This window comes from Plecotus auritus, assembly GCF_963455305.1.
Source record: "Plecotus auritus genome assembly, chromosome: X".
NCBI lineage: Eukaryota > Metazoa > Chordata > Mammalia > Chiroptera > Vespertilionidae > Plecotus > Plecotus auritus.
Genome location: NC_137784.1, coordinates 112,186,470 through 112,203,357, shown reverse-complemented (window position 1 = coordinate 112,203,357; position 16,888 = coordinate 112,186,470). Strand labels below are relative to the sequence as shown.

At 41.7% G+C, this 16,888-nt stretch overlaps 1 protein-coding gene across 2 annotated transcripts in view; it reads left to right on the top strand.

Annotated features, from left to right (window-relative positions):
* GPC4 (glypican 4) overlaps positions 1-16,888 on the top strand; it is a 140,725-nt gene that overhangs the window by 41,729 nt on the left and 82,108 nt on the right. The window lies entirely within an intron of this gene.

The window sequence follows — 16,888 nt, the reverse complement described above, 5'->3', positions numbered from 1 at the left end:
TTTCCTAATGCCTCCCATCCTTGGTGTCTCCAGGACCCTGGACGTAGGTGCTCATGCTAATAAAGAAACCAGCAGCTTTTCAAGAGAAACAGAGGAAAAATCTGGGATGGGATGGAAGGCAGGAGTCTACAAGACACAGATCTATGAGTGAAAAGAAAGCAGAATAAAACACCGAGCTGCTCTACTGGTCCAGTTGCACTCAGGTTGAAAGTACTCCAGAAAAAGCATCCTCACTGTGGTCTGTGTCCCTACATGCAGGCTCCAGGCATTAAGCATCGGCCCAGAGCTTCCCAGTCAATGTCCTGTTTGAGGGGCAGGCAAAAGCAAAGATGAGCAGTCCCCTTCCCACAGCTACTTGAGGAGACAGGCCCAAAGCAAACACTTCCAGAGAACAAGCTTGAAAGAGCAAGTGGACAGGCTGTAAACTAAGTGTGTAGAGTGCCGAGGCAATATGGGTCACACTTTATTTTCACAAAGTGCTTTGCTGCCCTCTCTATGTCTCCTTTCAGTAACCCAGTGCAGTGGGTGGACTGATTCTGTTTTACAGCTGGGGAAACCCTGAGCTACCAACATCCTATATAATAAAAGGCTAATGTGCAAATCGACTGAACAGCGGAACAATTGGTTGCTATGATGCGCACTGAGCACCAGGGGGCAGACACTCAATGCAGGAGCTGCCCCCTGGTGGTCAGTGCACTCCCACGGGTGATTGCCACTCAGCCAGAAGCTGGGCTCACAGCTGGCGAGCGCATTGGCGGTGGCAGGAGCCTCTCACGCCTCCGCGGCAACGCTAAGGATGTCTGACTGATGGCTTAGGCCATCAGACATCCCCGAGGGCTCTCAGACTGTGAGAGGGCACAGGTCAGGCTGAGGGAACCCCCCCAAGTGCATTATAGTATCTATACTAATAAAAGAGTAAGATGCAAATTGACCGTACCTTTGTGACGCCCACCAGGCAATCAGGAGTGATTATGCAAATTAACCCAATAAATATGATGGATTAATTTGCATACGCAGGAGCTGAGTGGCCAGGGGTGAGGCGGGACGCTTGCGTCGTCTCCATGGCGACAGCGCAGGCGTTCTGCACCGCCCCAGCCGCTCCAGGCCTCTGGGCAGCGTGGGGAGGTGGAAAGGCGGCTCCAGGCCAGAGCAAAAAGGTGGCGCCGGCCAGAGCGAAGGTGGTGCCAGCAACCAGGGGAAGGAAGGCCCATTCTTTTTTTTTTAAATTTTTTTTTATTAAGGTATTATATGTGTACGTATCTTACCATTGCCCCCCCCCCACCCCACTCTCATACATGCCCTCACCCCCCAATGTTTTGCATCCGTTGGTTACTCTTATATGCATGCATATAAGTCCTTCAGGAAGGCCCATTCTTGCACGAAACTTCGTGCATCGGGCCTCTAGTGTTAAATAATTTGTCACTGAGAGAACATTCAGCCTTGATGTCTGCTTCTGTGAGGATATTTGTGTTGGATTCCATCATGGAGGTAGGAATGCTTATGTCAGTTGAAGCTGCACATGTGCATACGGTGCCCAAAATATGCCTGGGCAATCATGGCAGATATGGGGATTTCATTGCCAGAAGTCTGGTGAATGTGAAATGCCATTGGCAAGGACTGGGGGCCAGAATGGGTAGCCCTCTTGCCCTGGGGAGGTTTTTCTGGGTAGCAGGAGAGAGCTTGGGGGTCAGATGTGTAGCTTCTCCCTGCCCATCCACCCCTCCCCAGCTTGCTATCTGTCCATCAGCTGCAGGGCTTGGGCCTGAGCATGCAGGGCTGCTCCTTGGCTTTGAGCCAGTGGTGAGCTGGGAGCCTCTGACTTTGAGACTTGGCCCTTTTCAGTTCTCTTTGTTCAGAAAAAAGTTTCATCCTGGCTCTTCTTCAGTGGCTGCTGAGGATTAGGAGAACCCTGGGGAGACTTGGCTATAGGACAGCTCTCAAACTCTGCTGGGAAATTTGAAGAGAGGCCATTTCTCTCTGTCTTATTTCAAGTTACATTCTTCTCTCTCTTCCTAAATGAGATTTTACTGTTGCAAACCCTACAGCATAATCCCCTAGTGTACTTTTGTGATTCTGTAGCTATGTGATTCTGCAGCAATGGAGGGGATTATTAGATCAGTATCTGAACCAATAAAATATTTTAAGGACCTTACAAATGGACAATAAATATGAAGGAAAGTTCTAATCTAGGTGCTTGTTTTTAATATTTGCACCAGTTAGAGCCACTACTTGCTTTCCTTGGTTAACATTCCTTATTCTATTTTGTTTTCTTTTTTTCAAAGCCTGCTTTTCAGTGACTAGATAGAAAAAGAAAGAAGGGAGGCTTCACTCCCTTGAACAGAGTTGGAAAATTTGATTGTTAGATGGCCAAAGGCTGTGGTATTCCCAAGTATAAGTGGACCATTATCAAGAATGTATAACTACTTGTAATTTCTCCAGTTTAATATTTTTAAGAAATGGAAATTGTCTCAGTTGTAAAGTGGTTTCCTATTAAACTTCCATTTTCTTTTTGTTGTTGTTGTTTGTTTTATAGTGTTGGTGACTTTTACCTTAAAAAATATTATTCATTCCAGTATTATGAATAGATTGTTTTTGAAAATCTGATTACATTACAATAGATGGACAGCTATTTTTTATATTTTCCATATACTACCCTTTGGTGTAAATCTTAAAAATCCCTCTATCCATTCTGTTGTTATGTTTATTTTGGTAATTGGGAAGAATTTTACAGTAAATTGCTTCCATTAGAATTATTTCCTTGAGGACACATTAACAAATCAAAAGGCTGTAGACTACTACATATACACATATCAGGGGTGCGTAGTTCAGTTTCTGTAATCCCACAATACACAAATGTTGGCAGGATTTCACTGATTGCATTAATCCTGTGAGATACTTTGTCATACATGATAGATGATATTTACAAATTGAGATCTGAAATGGTCAGAAGCTTTGAAGATGCTTTATTATGCAGCATGTGGTGATGGAAGTGTTTATATTACTTGTTTTAGAATATATTGGCCAACCAGGCAGCAAAAAAAAAAAAAAATACAGTCTCATAATAGGCTGCAACAATTTCATAACAAACTAGAAGTTTTGTGGTGAGTTTTTACATCCTAAGCCAACAAGGTTTGTCACAGGTTTTTTCAAGGACTTAAAACCCTATAGAAACTTGGAGGGTTTTGATACTTCATGTGAAATTTATATGTCATCTACATACCTGTTTAATTACTTTATTAGTAAATTTCTGTATAGTGAACTTGCAGTGGAACATGATAGCCCTGCTGGGAACTTCTGGCTCTTTAAGGGCTCCCCTTGATTAATGAGAGAGGATTTGAGCATAATTAGGAATCACATTGTGTTTGAAGACTGGAAGTGGAAGCTCAAGAAGGGTCACTGATTTGTTCTCAAGGTCATAGAGTCAGATTGTCTCACTAGGCCTTGTTTCCTCCCAACAAGTGTAACAGACTGTAGGTTTGTTTTTTTTCCCCCTTTCTCCCACTCTCCCAATTAGATACTTTTAAGCTTTTGAAGGTTTCCATAATCAGAAATTCTAGGTTCACCCTTGCCATACTCTTTGTGACTTCGAATATTTCCCTTTTCTTTCCTTCATCTACTTTACCCCTTTAGTCTGTTTCTTTCACTGGGCTTCTACCTTCCTGTTCCTTTCATTTTATTTGCTACCTTTTTTCCAGAAAAATCTCTTGATAGTGTTCATGAGATTTAGAATAGTGTATAGTATTCTAGGCACAGATGAATTACCCTTTTCTATAAAGAGTAGGGCTGCTTTTTTTCTTTGGCTATGGGGGGGGTGTGGGAGGGGAATGTTTGTTTTGGTTTCTCTGACTCTTCCATGTGATGCCAAACACTTGCAGCCACAGCAATATCATGGATTGGGGTAATTTCTCCCCAGATTTGTAGAGATAAAAGTGATCTATACATATAAAGAGGTAATATGCTAATTTGTCCATGATGGTGTCCCTGTAATGACCTATTTGCATATTGATGTGCGCGCAGCAGGGGGCGGGCGGCCAGAGCCAAGTTCCCCGGGGTCTGAGGAGAACACCTGATAGGAGCCCGGACTGCAAAGAAGGAAGAGGAAGTGACCACAGGGAGCTCTTCCAATTTCCCTGCACGGACACCCTACCCCAGCCCCCGCACCCTCGGGGGGACGGGGAGGCTGACTGGACAGGGAGAAGACCCAGCCTCAGGGGTAGCTGCAGCCTGCACCTCCGACTCCCCTGCCACTCCTGCCGTGGGCGCCTACAACAATAGCACACCATTGACCACTGGTCAGTGCCGCCGAGGCACCCAGGGCCTGAGGCCCACCACTGCCGGGCCCCTCCGCTGGGTCCGGGCACACCTCTCCTCCCTACAACTCCAGACCCAGGTGGAGGTAGGCCTGAGTGGCCCTCCAGGGTCAGACCCTTCCTCCACCCCCCCCACAGCAGCTGCAGCGCCGTCTCCGCAGAGGAAGCACACTGAACCTCACTGGGGGCACAGCTAAACCCGCCCTCCTAGCCCGCCTGGCTCTGCCCTGGCCTGGCCCCCACCCCACTCCAGGAGATTGGAGCCCCACCCTGAGCAGGTACAGCTGCTAAACAGCCACATAGAATTTAAAGAATGGCACCAAGCTGGAAGGTTTGACAGTTACTCCCCCTTTGGCCTCGCTGCCCCCTTAGCGCCTCCCTAACACTCTGCCCTCCCACCAGCGCCTCCAGGTATGACCACCACTACAGGGCTGCTGGCCAGAGCCCGCCCCTCCGAGGCCTAAGGAACCCTCTGCAAAGCTTCCATAGCTACAGTCCCAGGAAACAATCATGCCCTCCTCCCCTAATCAGCACCTACTACCTTCGAGGGTACCCGTGGGCTTAAAAATAACAATCCCTTCCCATTTAGACATCACTTACTTGATGAAACATTTCTAGGTTTATTAGCTCAGAACCCCCTCATGACAACCCAGTGAGGTAGGCGGAGAAGAGATTACACTTCCCATGGCATATGCATATGTATTCAGAAATGAAGCTCAGAGAGGAAAAGTGTCAAGCCCACTGGTCCCCCAGGTGCAGCACACGCCCCACAGGGGAGAGGGGGCAATTTGATTTTAAGTGGGGGCAATTCGAGAATGAGTTAACAGTGAATTTTTTGAATTTCTTATGGTTCTAGGGGGCCTCATCTACAGTGTATCCTACATAATAAAAGGCTAATATGCAAATGACTGAATGGTGGAATGACCGGTCACAATGATGCGCACTGACCACCAGGGGGCAGACACTCAACGCAGGAGCTGCCCCCTGGAGGTCAGTGCGCTCCCACAGGGGGAGCGCCGCTCAGCCAGAAGCCACGCTCACAGCTGGCGAGCACAGCAGCAGTGGTGGGAGCCTCTCCCGCCTCCGTGGCAATGCTAAGGATGTCCGACTGACGGCCTAGGCCCACTAAGCCGTCATTCAGACATTCCCCCAGGGCTCCTGGACTGTGAGAGGGCACAGGCCAGGCTGAGGGCCCCCCCAAGTGCACTAATTTCGTGCACTGGGCCTCTAGTATACTATAAAACTCATCTTGTGAAAGTGTACATTCCAGTGGTTTTCAGTTTATTCACAGAGTTGTGCAACTATCACCATCATCTGTTTTAGAACATTGTTTTTACCCTAAAAAAAAGAAAACCTGTACCTTTTAGCAATCATTCTCCTTTCATCTAACAGCCCTAGGTAACCACTAATCTCATTTCTGTACAGATTGATGTGGCGAGGGCCAAGTCTACCATCATTTCCTTGTAATAAAAGCAGTCACTTCGTTGGTCACTTGTCTACCAGTGGCCTTCCTGATTTTTGCCCATTTCCCCTCATTACCTTGATATGTTACTAACTACTTAAGAGTCAAGTAAACTTGGAGATGAGTGTACTCTGCACACCATTCCTGTTCTATAGACTCTAAAGTGGGACCTTGGAAAACCTATATGTGAACTCCCTTTCTGATGTCTAAAGTTCAGCCTTATTTAGTCAGATGATCACTTTTCCTTTGCCTCTGAGCCCAGTTTTAGTGGAAAACCCCAACTAGAAGCTTTCCTCAAGGCAGGGACTTTGTAACCTCAGCTCCAAGCCCAGTGCCTGCTGCCACACGGTAGACAGTCGCTCTTCACTGAATAATGAACTCATGCACTGATACTGAGGATGAAATTACCCTAGCTTTTTGACACATACCTGTCACAGTTAACTAATTGAGCTCATTTATACTTCTGTGCTTTTTTAAAAAAATAACTGTAGAATCATTTTAAAAATAGCATATAAAGCTGATGTCAGAATAAATTCTGGGTGTTCCAGTTATATCGCATTTTGTGTATTAATTAGAAATTTATGCTTTTCTCTCTACCTTTTGTTTCTTATCTTGTGAATCTGGTCCTACCCAGGAGAAAACAACATGATGCTTAGAGGACATAGTTATGTTTATTCTTTCCTACTAATGCTCTAGAAATCAGTACTCCAGGTAGCTGCTTTGATTCTTTTTAGCTCTTTTTTCCTTATCTGAGGATGAACATCTAGGAAGGGATGTTTTTCCTTGCAATCCAGGACATTCCTGTTGTAGTCAGAACATAAATGGGAGTGTAGAGATTCTATCTCAAATTCCTTTGATTGGGCTAACAGTGGGCATGGTGTAGAAGAATAAAAAGTGCCACTAAAATGTTAATGGGGATACTCAAAGAGTTCCAAGGCATTTTGAGACATAGGGCATGTTCACATCCCTCTGGTATTGGTAAAAAATCAAAAGTGAAACCTGTAAGAGTCATTTGGTTTTTATTTATTTTAATAAATCTTTATTGTTCAGATTATTACAATTGTTCCTCTTTTTCCCCCCATAGCTCCCCTCCACCCAGTTCCCACCCCACCTTCTGCCCTTACCTCCCCCCTCACTGTCCTCATCCATAGGTGTACGATTTTTGTCCAATCTCTTCCCGCACCCCCACACCCCTTCCCTCCCAAGAATTGTCAGTCCACTCCCTTTCTATGCCCCTGATTCTATTATATTCACCAGTTTATTCTGTTCATCAGATTTTTTTATTCACTTGATTTTTAGATTCACTTGTTGATAGATATGTATTTGTTGTTCATAATTTTTATCTTTACCTTTTTCTTCTTCTTCCTCTTCTTAAAGAATACCTTTCAGCATTTCATATAATACTGGTTTGGCGGTGATGAACTCCTTTTCTTATCTGTGAAGCTCTTTATCCGACCTTCAATTCTGAATGATAGCTTAGCTGGGTAGAGTAATCTTGGTTGTAGGTTCTTGCTATTCATCACTTTGAATATTTCTTGCCACTCCGTCAGGCCTGCATAGTTTCTGTTGAGAAATCAGCTGACAGTCGTATGGGTATTCCCTTGTAGGTAACTAACTGTTTTTCTCTTGCTGCTTTTAATACTCTCTTTGTCTTTTGCCCTTGGCATTTTAATTATGATGTGTCTTGGTGTGGTCCTCTTTGGATTCCTTTTGTTTGGGATTCTGTGTGCTTCCTGGACTTGTAAGTCTATTTCTTTCACCAGGTGGGCGAAGTTTTCTGTCATTATTTCTTCAAATAGGTTTTCAATATCTTGCTCTCTCTCTTCTTCTGGCACCCCCATAATTCAGATGTTGGTACGCTTGAAGTTGTCCCAGAGGCTCCTTACACTATATTCATGTTTTTGGATTCTTTTTGCTTTTTGCTTTTCTGGTTGGGTGTTTTCTGCTTCTTTGTATTTCAAAACTTTGACTTGATTCTTGCGATCCTCTAGTCTGCTGTTGGATCTCTGTATATTATTTTTTATTTCAGTCAGTGTAGGTCCTTTTTCATATTCTCGAGGGTCTCACTAAATTTATCAGCCTTTTCTAGAAAATTCTTGAAAAACCTTATAACTCTGGTTTTGAACTCTATATCCAGTAGTTTGCTTTCCTCCATTTCTGTCATTTGTGACCTGTTTCTTTGTCTCTGCATTTTTGCTGCTTCCCTGAGTTGATAGAGTGGCTTTGTGTGCTAGGTGTCCTATAGGGCACAGTGGCTCAGCCTCCCCAGTTACCTGAGGTGGACATTCTTGGTGCACCCCTTTTTGGGCTGTGTGCACAGTCTTGTTGTAGTTAAGCCTTGATTGTCATTGGTATCACTGGGAGGAATTGACCTCCAGGCCAGTTGGCTGTGAGGATCAGCTGTGTCTACGGTGGGAGAACTTCTGTGCTGGAGGCACCCTTATGGGGCAAGACTTGCTTCAGTGGGGCTTTGGTGCTCACTGAGTCTGCCCCTTGAGTGTGTCCCTTATTGATCTGAGGAGTTGTAATCTGGATGGTCCCACTCTGATCCCTGGGTACACTGGTTCTTGGATCTCCAAGGAGGTGCTAATTTAGCCTCTGCCTGAGGCTACCCAGCAGGAGCTATGGAGAGATCTGCAGATTCCTCTTCTTTGTTTGGGTTTTGGAGGTGCCCAGATGAGGCCCAGCTGTGAAGCAATGCAAGCTGCTGCGGGGCCTTGGGCCTTCTTTTGGATGTTCTGGGTCTCACTGACTCAGCTGCAGTTTGTTAGGTAAGTTTAGATTTCAAAGGACCAGGCCATTCATATGCAAAAGCCTCTGCACACAGCTTGGATGGGGCGGAGTCTCAGGGTGGAGGAAACAGCAATGGCTTCCTGTCAGGCCTGCCCTAAGAGGCCCCCAGGTCTCAGTGTCCCTTGGTAATTGCTGCAAGCACCTCTGAGAGAAAGCCGCCCTCGAGTTCCGCCCGCTGCCAGACAGTCCAGTTTCTCCCGGTATGAGTCTGGGTCCCCAGAGTCTTGCCCAGAACTGGAATTCAGAGCAGTCGGGAGCTTTTGTCTCCCTCCCACTTGAAAAAGACAACCGCATCCTCAGTTGCCAGTCCTCTCCCCGCACACGCCTCCGTACCTCTGCAATTTACTTCCTCAGCTCCTCTGAGTCTCAGTGTGCTTTTCTCTTCCCTTCTAGTTGTAGAATTTCCACTCAGCCAGGCTTCCTGTGGTTCTGGATGATGTCAGTTTTGTCTTTTAGTTGTAGTTTTGAAGTTGTTGTGCGAGGCAGCAATTTCAGGTGTTTACGTATGCCGCCATCTTGGTTTCTCCCCGAGTCCAATAATAGGATATTAAAAGCAACACATTAAGGAGGACAGTACTCACAATTGCTTTGTGCTATCAAAGCTTGCTATCTAAAATATCCCAGCAAATTTCAAAAAGTGATAAGCAGGAAGTGCAGCAGTTCAGAAGACATGTGCTTGCTCTTAAGTAAACGCCTAAAATGCTCCTAATTTGTACCAGAGACCTTATCAAAGAGTTTTGCAAAACTTCCAGTTAGGCAATTATGAGTGTTAGTTGAGCTTAACCTCATGGGTCGGGGAGTGGGGAATTATCATTTCATTCTACTTTCAAGACAGGTAGACTTTTCTAAGAGCAGCACGCAGTGAGCTAGAGGAAAAAAGCAGGGAATTTGAGAGGATCCTCTTTTTGGAGCTGTTACACATTTCTTATAAGAGTACTTTTCCTACTGTGCAGTGTAGATATGAGTGTTTGTAATAAATATGTTAACCCCACCAGTGAAAATTGACTTCATGTTGAGCTTTGAATTTTCCCTGTTCCAACCCTCAAGCCCTATTTAGTTATGATACAACTAGGAATCAAGGTTGTTGTTTTTAAAATTCCTTTTATTTTAAATTGTTATAAAGAATTTTTAGCAGTCCAGAAGACAAACTCCATATTAGGACAATAAGTGACACATATCTTGGTGTCTGTGACCTTTAAGTAATAACTCATTTTCCTAGAATTGGGATCTTTGTTTCTTGAGAAATTTTAAAATACAGTTAATCCTTGTAAAAAAGAGGGTCAGAGAAATATTGTAGGAGATGCAAAGTATCTAACTTTTTAAATATAACTGTCAGCAACCAGGATTTTTTAAAATTGAATTTACTGCGGTGACATTGGTTAATAAAAAAGCAACCAGGATTTAAAAATAATACAATATTCTTCAGGAAAGATGAAGGGATACTGGTTTCTTTATGAGTAAATGGAGACCATAGTTGTTTTTCTCTAACATGGGCAATGGAGTAAAAATCTTTTACTATATTTTGGCATTTAGAAAAACTGTTATAACTTGGAGAGGGAGAGGGGGAGGGGATGGAGAGGGGGAGAGGGAGAGAGAGAACACATTCCCCTTTGTGCCATGAGTCTTGATTTTTAATCATTTCCAGAAAATGTTAAAACCTGGAAGAATTCTGAAGGAGCTAGCAGCTAGCTAGTAAGTCAATGTTCTTATTAACCAGAAACTACATTTTCTGATGTTTTCTCTGAACATCTGAGTTGTGGTGTCAGGAAGAAACCTGAAGCTGATGTGCTATAGGTAGTTGTAGACAACTCTAGAAAGTGTTAAGCTTTAGAGGGGGTCAGGAGATTTCTTTCTGGAAAATGGACACCAGCATGTTATGATTACCCTTAATTTATACCCTTGGGGCTGCCATACAAAACAAAGACTTTCTGAAATTTGAAAGCAAAATTTGGGTTTCCTATAACTTCTTTCAAACTGTTGAGCCAGGGCTGATGGTGTGGCTTGGTGTTTGGGCAGGGTGTTGAAGGAATAAATGCGTTCATTTATGGTAGGAACAGTACTCATTTCTATGAAATCACCTGCAGCCCTGGCTCAATTTTAGAATGACTTTTAGAATGTTCTAGAAACTAAATTGCTTATCTTGGGGGCCTCAGTTTCTGTTGGATAAGTTAATTGTCTCTCCCTTTGAGAAGCATAGTAAAAAGTATAATGACCTAAGGTTTATTATATTTGTATTAACTAATTTGGAAAAGAAATCAACTCAAGGATATTTTTTTTCTGTCAGAGAAATGGTATGCTCATTAATGACAAGCTTCATGTATACTAGTAAAGGTGGCTTTATTTATGTTTAGAACTGATAGCTGCAGGCTCTTATTTGATAATTTTGTTTAGATAACAAAACAGTGTATTTCAGCATTGAGGCATGGAGGCAGTTGAATTTTTTCAAAAGACCCGAGTGGTTTGAATAAAACAAAAGAGTTTGTGGTAATATATGTGTCTTTGGGTTTTTAGTTCTGAAACGGAAAGTAATTTAAATAATGAACACTGCAATTCAAAGTACTGCATATTTGCTTTAGGAATGTAACTGAATACAAGTTGTTTCTTAGCAATTTGTAGTTATATATTGTCTTGTGTGTTCAGTGGTTATGACAGACTCTAAGAGAAGAGATACTGAGGCTAGTCTAGGCCTAGAAGTCAAGAATTAAAGTAAGCTTTTAATTAACAGTTTTTAAATTTGCCATAGTTCCCAATTACCTTTATATTTGAACAGGAAAAAAGGCTTAAGACTTTTTTTAATTTCCTAATGGTGCTCATAAAACACATTGAATGGAAATTTGCCTAAAATTAATTTTATGTGTGAATATATACATACATACATCCAGACACATAGCAATTATACTAGTAATGGGATGCCTTGGTTTGATGAATTTTTCAAATATTTTAGCAAAGGTTTCAGAGCACTAATGAAACAAAAGCATTAAGGATTGCTTGTCATAGCTAATAAAGTTTGCTTGGATCTAGCTTAATTTTTCTGCTTCACTTCACAAAGTAATTGAAACTTCCTTTTTGCTTCCAGCTCCCCCCACACCCCCTAGTCCCAAGAGCTACAGTCTTAAAGGAACATCTGTTTGGTTAGCAAGTCTATGGAATTTTTCTGAATGTAGATCTAGGTCCTCAAATAGTTACTGAGCTAGTGATCATTCAGTCCTTGGAAGGGAAATTAGTTAAATCTTTAAGTGGCTTCTAGAGGCTGAAGAACATCCAAGGAGAAAAAAGGCTTGTTACACAACTGGAGCATTTAAAGTATCTCTTGTAAGCCTGAAAATACGATCCCAGTTGAAATGTAGAGATGATGGAACTGTCCCTCTGGAACAATGAAGGTATGAAAAAAAAATCTCTAGTCTATAAAAATACTGAAGAACATCTATAGGTATGGGATCTGTCAATTGAAGCAGATTAGCCAAAATGATAAGCTTTTCCAATATTCCACATCTAGTTGTTTGCTTTTTTTAATTTCAAGTGGTTCTTTAGAAAATTGCTCCCCCCTCCCCCCAATCAAATAATACAATCCTGGAACTCCTAACCATCTCTTGCAAAATAACTACCTCCTTCCTCCCTTCCAACCATGTTTTGTTTTGGGTTGACAGTCAAAGACAAAACTGATTGTTGACTTTACCAGAAAATTTTGGGGACAGATTTTGCTGCTGCGGTTGCTGAGGTGAGCAAAAACCTCAGATTGCATATCATCTATTCTCAGGACAACAATTTATTTTTGGAGCGATGTGGGTGGGTTGTGAGGAGCTCTTCTGTTTTTGTTTTAAAGCATTTGCTAAAAAGACACTTGACTTTGAAATTTTATTTTCATATGTACTGGTCTGAGAAACCTGACCTCACCTCCAATCTAACTTGTCAACTTTCATTTTTAGCTAAGTACTCAACTAGTTGACAAAACTTGCTTATTTTAAAAGCAATCATATGGGAATAATTTGGCCTTTTTTAATTAAGTTGAGTGTTAATTATTTTGATCTGCTTTTTGAATGGTGGGTTGTTAATGGTAATATTAGCCACAGTTGGGCTGTGAATGCTTGACTCCAGATTCCTTGGTTGAATGTTTCATATGTCACTAAACAATTTTCTGATGAAAATGATTTATTTAGACTCTAATTCTCGATCACTGTCTTTCTCCCTCCAGTCCTGTAGGATTATTAAATGCCCAGTACTGTACCTATAACTAGTTATTTGCTGTTCAAGAATCCTCATTGAGCCCTTGCTGATTAATGCAGTGGTTAGGGTGTTGGCCAGTGGACCAAAGGGTCTCGGGTTTGATTCTTGGTCAAGGGCACATATCTCCATTGCAGGTTGGATCCCCTGCCCCAGTCAGGTTGAGAGTGGGAAGCAACCAGTATGTTTCTTTCACATGAGCTCTCTCTCTCCTCCCCCTCTCTCCCCCTTCCTCCCTCCCACCATCCCTCCCATCCACTCTGTCTAAAAAATCAATGGGGAAAATATCCTCGGGTGAGGATTTTAAAAAAATGTCCATATGCAGAAAGTGTTATTTATCCTGGAAAGGAAGCTTTGTAAATACTGGGGTGTTTAATTCAATTTAAATTCATTTTGAAGAGAATAGTACCATGGGTTGAGTAATTGCATTATAGTTCACCATGCAAACAAAGCATTTAAAAATATTTTGACATTCTTGACTAGGTTTTCATGCAATTCTTTATAAACTGCATTGTAATACTATATTAGTTTTTTTTTTTTTTTTTTTTTTTTTTTTTTTAGCTCACACTGTCTAATAGGTACAAGTTTAATATCCTTTAAGATAGACTCTGGTTATCTCATGAAAGTGACAATGCTTCTGTGAGAACTATAACTTAACAGAAATATAAGAAAAATAGGAACTAGGGTCAAAAGCCCCCACAGGGTATAAAAGAGTCATAACCTTTTTCAGAGGAGGCAAACTTAACTGATATACTCGTTTTTAAGAAGAACTTGATTGTATAAAGCAGTGGTCAGCAAACTCATTAGTCAACAGAGTGGCAAACCGCGGCTTGCCAGTCGCATGTGGCTCGCGAGCCGCAGTTTGCCAACCACTGGTATAAAGGAATGCAGTAATAGGATTGAAAGTAAAGATATAGCACTAACAAGGATTAAATTGTGTGACGTGCTTGGGGGAAGAATTGAAGGATGTGGTTTTATATAAAACTAGGAGCCCAGCACGCAATTCGAAATCACGCGGCACGGCCCACCCTTCAGTCACTGGTCTGGCCCTGCCTCCCTCTTGGGCCCTTGAAGCAGCCGCGGCGATCAGGCCCTCCCCCAGCGCTGGTGCTCGGAGGCCCCTGCCATTCGGCCCCAAACGCTGTGTGCTGCAATCTCCTCCTGTCTGGTTGACCCATTATAGCATCCTGGTTAATTAGCATATTTCTATTTTATATATATAGATTATTATAAGTAGGATAAAATTAGTTTCCTTGTTTTGCATATTTAAGGTACTCTAAGGTAGGATCTGCACTTGGATATATGAACAAAATAAAAAAGCCATGTCAAAGTATAAAAACGTACCACTTAACATTATATTAATTTATATTGAAGTAATTTTCTCTGTATTTTCTTAAGTAGAAAAATTGCCATGCTGTTCAAAATCTTAAGAGAGTGAAGCTCTAAATTAGTGGTTCTCAACCTTTCTAATGCCACGACCCTTTAATACAGTTCCTCATGTTGTGGTGACCCCCAACCATAAAGTTATTTTCGTTGCTACTTCATAACTGTAATTTTGCTACTGTTATGAATCGTAATGTAAATATCTGTGTTTTCCGATGGTCTTAGGTGACCCTGCTAGCAGTTCTCAACCTGTGGGTCACGAACAGCTGCTGTAGAGCCTAAGACCATCGGAAAACACAAATATTTACATTACGATTCGTAACAGTAGCAAAATTACAGTTATGAAGTAGCAACGAAAATAACTTTATGGTTGGGGGTCACCACAACATGAGGAACTGTATTAAAGGGTCGCGGCATTAGAAAGGTTGAGAACCACTGCTCTAAATGAATCAACAGTCTTTTCAATGATAAGTCACAAGAGTAAAAAACATGTTGAAAGATGGTTAATTTTTATTAACAGTGCTTTTATGAATTAAAACTCCCCATTAGACTTTGGTGTGGAGGATGGAAAGAATGAGGTCTACAGTCAGTTCGGATGTTTGGAGTGCTATAAAGTGTGCTACATTGCTGTCTCCAGGATGTCTTGTTCAGGGAGGCCTCCTGCATACTAATTGTAGGGCCTGGATTGGCCATCCAGATAATTGAGATTAAATAAAGACTGCATGTGCTGCCAGAAAAAAAATATAGCACATCCAATTTGTTTCCTATTTCCAGTACTGTTTCAAGATGATTCACATTTGAAAGATAGATGGCAAGGAGTTTTAAGAGTTACACATTTTTTGGACCCTTTTATTCAAAATAATCTTGGTAAATAGATACTTTTCTTGAACAATTATAGTTAAGTGAGAGGCTTATTGTTCCAATTTGCCCAGCACAATCCAGGTTCACACCTGTTGTCCCAGCATAACTGTTAATAGCATCTCCTTTCACTCTCAAATGTGTCCCCAGGTGGACTATAATTTATGGTCACCCTAAGGACAGGAAACAGTATATTCACAAAAATAACTTGATAATTAAAAATGATTTAAAATAGCTTTGCTTCAAAAGAATCTTAAGTGAACTTGAAATTCTTTGCTAGATATAACTTAGCCTACGGTTGAATAATGAAGCACCATCAGGTTTATCTCCTGGCTAAGCAGGTTCTACATAGCAGGTTGGAAGAGCACTTTTCAAAGAGGCAAGAAAGCCATATATACTAATGTCTAAAAAGAATCACACGGAATAGAGTGGAGTCTGATTCTGCAGGCACCTCGGGGCCATCTTTGTGAACATCACTTCTCATTACCTTGGTTACTAGTACACATGCAAATGCAATAAGAGCCAGGGCTCACTCCCTAAGGTTTTCTGCCTCTCTCCAGAGAGCTTCTGCATAAAAGTTGCATACAATAAAACTCAACTGCATTCCTCCAGGTCCTTCAATGATTTTGTTTTCAAAATGACCAATAGAGTGAATCTTTTTTTTTTTTAATAAATCTTTATTCAGATTATTACAATTGTTTCTCCTTTTTCCCCCCATAGCTCCCCTCCACCCGGTTCCCACCCCACCTTCTGCCCTTACTTCCCCCCTCACTGTCCTCATCCATAGGTGTATGATTTTTGTCCAGTCTCTTTCTGAACCCCCCATACCCCTTTCCCCCTGAGAATTATCATTCCACTCCCTTTCTATGCCCCTGATTCTATTATATTCACCAGATTATTCTGTTCCTCAGGTTTTTAATTCACTTGATTTTTAGGTTCACTTGTTGATAGATATGTTATTTGTTGTTCATAATTTTTATCTTTACCCTTTTCTTCTTCTTCCTCTTCTTAAAGAATACCTTTCAGCATTTCATATAATACTGGTTTGGCGGTGATGAACTCCTTTAGCTTTTTCTTATCTGTGAAGCTCTTTATCTGACCTTCAATTCTGAATGATAGCTTAGCTGGGTAGAGTAATCTTGGTTGTAGGTTCTTGCTATTCATCACTTTGAATATTTCTTGCCACTCCCATCTGGCCTGCATAGTTTCTGTTGAGAAATCAGCTGACAGTCGTATGGGTGCTCCCTTGTAGGTAATTAACTGTTTTTCTCTTGCTGCTTTTAATATTCTCTCTTTGTCTTTTGCTCTTGGAATTTTAATTATGATGTGTCTTGGTGTGGTCCTCTTTGGATTCCTTTTGTTTGGGGTTCTATGCGCTCCCTGGACTTGTAAGTCTATTTCTTTCACCAGGTGGGGGAAGTTTTCAGTCATTATTTCTGCAAATAGGTTTTCAATATCTTGCTCTCTCTCTTCTTCTGGCACCCCCGTAATTCTGATGTTGGTACGCTTGAAGTTGTCCCAGAGTCTTCTTACACTATCTTCAACTTTTTGGATTTTTTCTTTTTCTTTTTGCTTTTTCGGTTGAGTGTTCTTTGCTTCTTTGTATTTCAATTCTTTGACTTGATTCTTGTGTTCCTCTAGTCTGTTTTTGGGTCTCTGTATAATATTTTTTATTTCAGTCAGTGTATGTTTAATTTCTAGTTGGTCCTTTTTCATATCTTCGAGGGTCTCTTTATATTTATCGGCCTTTTCTAGGATATTCTTGAAAAGCCTTATAACGGTGGTTTTGAATTCTATATCCAGTCGTTTGTTTTCCTACATTTCTTTCGTTTGTGATCTGTTTCTTTGACGCCGCATTTTC